The sequence below is a fragment of the Oratosquilla oratoria genome, chromosome 13 (genome assembly GCF_046742065.1).
Source record: "Oratosquilla oratoria isolate Oo_2021 chromosome 13, ASM4674206v1, whole genome shotgun sequence".
NCBI classification, from domain to species: Eukaryota; Metazoa; Arthropoda; class Malacostraca; order Stomatopoda; family Squillidae; genus Oratosquilla; species Oratosquilla oratoria.
The window spans coordinates 2,322,907-2,326,989 of NC_134789.1; positions in this window are offsets into that span (position 1 = coordinate 2,322,907).

Below are 4,083 nucleotides of genomic sequence, written 5' to 3' on the forward strand. Positions count from 1 at the left end.
TGAATGAATGAATGAAATAGAATAGAATAGAATGGAATAGAATACAATAGAATAAGAAAATAGAATAGAATAGAATAGAATAGAATAGAATAGAATAGAATAGAATAGAATGGAATGGAATACAATAGAATAAGATAGAATAAAATAGATTGAAAAAGAATGAAAGAGAATGAAATATAACTAAGTACAGTAGAATAGAATAGAATAGAATCAGACTCAATAGCGCAGTCTACCGATTCCCCGGCCAAAATGCATCGTTTGGTGAAATTCTATCACTTGTTCCACCAAAGGTCAAGAACTAAAAGAACTACGAGATCAAGGCGTACTCGATGAATAAGGAATGGAGTGAGTAAGGTGTACACATAACATACGCGCTCGCGCGGACACACACACGCGCACAAACACGGGTACAGATTATCGCACAAACACGCGCACTAAATCACCCACAAACTCGCTCACAAACTCGAGCACAAACATGTCCACAAACGCACGCACAAAGATGCGCACAAACACATGTATATATGTGTTCACAAACACGTGCACGTGCACGCATGCGAAAGCATGCAGACACACAACCCCCCCTCACACATACACACATACACACACACACACACACACACACACACACACAAACACACACACACACACACACACACACACACACACACACACGAGCCCACACACACACACACACACACACACACACACACACACACACACACACACACTCACACACACAAACACACACACACACACACACACACACACACACACACACACACACACACACACACACACACACACACACACACACACACACACACACACACACACACACACACACACACACACACACACACACACACACACACACACACACACACACACACACACACACACACACACACACGAACGCAGGCACGCACACACACACACACACACACACACACATACACACACACACACACAGGCACACACACACTTACACATACACACACACTTACACACACATACACACACAATCACACACATACATACATACACACACACACACACACACACACGTACACACACACACACACATACACACGTACACACACACACACACACACACACACACACACACACACACACACACACACACACACACCCATGCGGGCCATCTGACCTTTAACACGACTCGGTGGCGCAGTTGGTAGAGCGCTGAACTGCCACAATAGTGGTCCGCAGTTCTCGGTTCGAATCATGCCCAGGGCCGAAATTATTTCGGTACCGCTGCGCTTCGGGTCGTTACTCTGACTCTCGTGGGCGGGTAGTTGTGTGTGTGTGTGTGTGCAGGGTGCATTACCCATAGATCGGACCTACGAGCTCTGAGCTCTCTTCCAGGAGGGAAATAGCTGTCGATTACGAGTCCAACACGTGATCCAAAGACCAAGTGAATACACACATTCACAAGACATGCGTACAAGAAACATGGAGTTACCATATGAACCTCAATGCTGCTTTCGTTGAAGACATTAAATTCTGTTGACACTGTGGCGGGACTACACTCGCGTACCACTTCCATCAACTCAGAAGCTTATATACATATCTATGTACACATGTACATATGTACACGTGTACACACTTTGATGAAATTATTAGGTGCATCGAAAGACTGATGACAAAATGCCTTTGACGCTAGTGATGGGTTTTGTCTTCAGCTTCTAGTTCACTCAGAACATAGTTTGGCATAGCCGTTAGTAGGAAACCGTTTATACGTTGATGGAAGAATGTATGGGGTCACTAATATTTTTGGAGAGAATTTTCTAGGGATAGCAAAGTGTCACGGTGTCCAAGGGCGGTCCACTTAATCCTCTCATGCACTCTCATGCATTTTATGCATGAGTTCTTGAAGCTAAGTTGCCTGATTTTATTATAAATGAGATATTAGGGACGAAAGTGAATAAATAGGAAACATTCACTGAAGGATTATTACAATGATGATGTAGGCAAGGTCATCATAGTTAGACAAGAGAAACTCGTAGTAATAGACGCAAATTTGACAAATTTAGGTTCAAAAAGAAAATAAGCAAGAATTGGTTTATCAACAGAGTGGTTGACGAATGGAATAGACATAGTAACCATGTAGTGAGAGTTGAAACAATTGGTCGTCTATGGGTAGAGATGGCAGATGGTAAGGGACATGGAACTACCTGACGTAGGCCTGATGGTCTCGCAGTCTCCTCCATTCTTATATTCTTATGCCCTTATTAGGTAATTTCGTAAAGACGGTGCACTTAATCCCCTCATGTATTCTCATGGGCATGACTTCTTGAAGCTAATTTGCCCGATTCTATTGAATAGAAAAAAGAATAAGGAGATAATGGGGACGGAAGTGAGTTGGTAGAAAACACTTATGAGGCACAAGATAACCTTGAGAGTAAGCAATCACTGGCAAACCCAGCTTAACATTGTTGATATTGTATTCTCCTTCAGTCGTGTTCACTTCGAAACCAACACACATAAAAGAAGAATCTCGGAACACTGAGTTCAAAGACAAACTCCGCCACAACACGCATGTTGGTCTTCTGTCCTTCAACTGGACATCTTAACCTTGAAAAGAAAGCTCATCTGTCCTCAGTTACGCGATGAATCATTAGCTACGCACAGTGCGTTCCTTTAGAAATTGGTGCTAAAATTGGGCAGCTACATGGCGTCCAAACACATGTACTCACTCTCTGAAACGTTACGTTACGTTGTCAGTATGAACATTTGCGAACAATGGGGATAAGGATTTATATAGCTTTAAACTGATGACCACTATCTTCCAGACAAAGTTGATGACACAAGCCAATGAATTTGACGATGTTACGTACTATTTCAAAGTGAGTACATTCTCGGATCACCCTGTACTATCTAGAAGCAAGCAGTAACGTTAGACATGTTCAAATGAGCGTCTCAAAGTTTGAACCCGTGAATCTTCCGAGAAACAAAGAAGTATTCCCAAAATAAAGTTCAGAGTTAGTACACCTTCATGGGACACTGCATTCTCTAGAAGGAAACAAGCTGCCAGTCGACGCTGCCAATTTGGACACTAGAAAATGAAATGGGCGTCTTGAAATTTAAGTCAGTAAATCTGCTCATAAAAAAATCGTCCAAAAATTGTTCATGTCGGTGCCTTGTAAACGGGACTTGAATTCATCTATGTAAACGCGTTAGCTACTGAGAAACTCTCTGTGCTACTCATAAATAGCCTGCTCTTACTGGCTACTGATTGGTCCTCCTGTGCTCCCCTCTATTTGCCCCGCGTATGCGTCATGCTGACTGGTTGGTTTGCCTGTGCGTGTAGGTAATTGATTGGTAAGCCCGTGCTGTCCAGTGATTGGTGCTGGCCGCCACGTGTGATTACTGATTGGCTCTCACAGGCTATCTGCTCTTTGACTTGTATGAGTTGTTCAGTGATTGGCCACCAAGACTTATACTTTGATTGGCCTGCAGGAGCTAGTGACGAATTGGTTCACGCGTGCTTGCGAATGATTGGTCCGCGTAAACTGGCGACTGATTGGCCCGCGTGCATTGGTGACCTATTGCCCGCGTGCGCTGCTGACCTATTAGCCCGCGTAAGCTGCTAGCAGGTTGAGTCCGCCCGACACGACTGACTGGCCTGTGCACGCTGTTAACTGACTGACTCACGCGCCATGTCAACTGCCCCGGCGTTCTGGCTGCTGTTACACCCTTTTGTTTGTCTTCATACTTCTGACTGTGGCACTGTAGCGTTTTCAATCACATACACACACGCGCACGCACAAACACACACATACACACACACACACACACACACACACACACACACACACACACACACACACACACACACACACACACACACACATACACACACACACACACACATGTATATATATATATGTATATATATATATACATATATATATATATATATATGTGTGTGTGTGTGTGTGTGTGTGTGTGTGTGTGTGTGTGTGTGTGTGTGTGTGTGTGTGTGTGTGTGTGTGTGTGTGTGTGTGTGTGTGTGTGTGTGTAAGCTTTGTTGAAGTCTGTAGTGGCATTGTTCAATTTGTT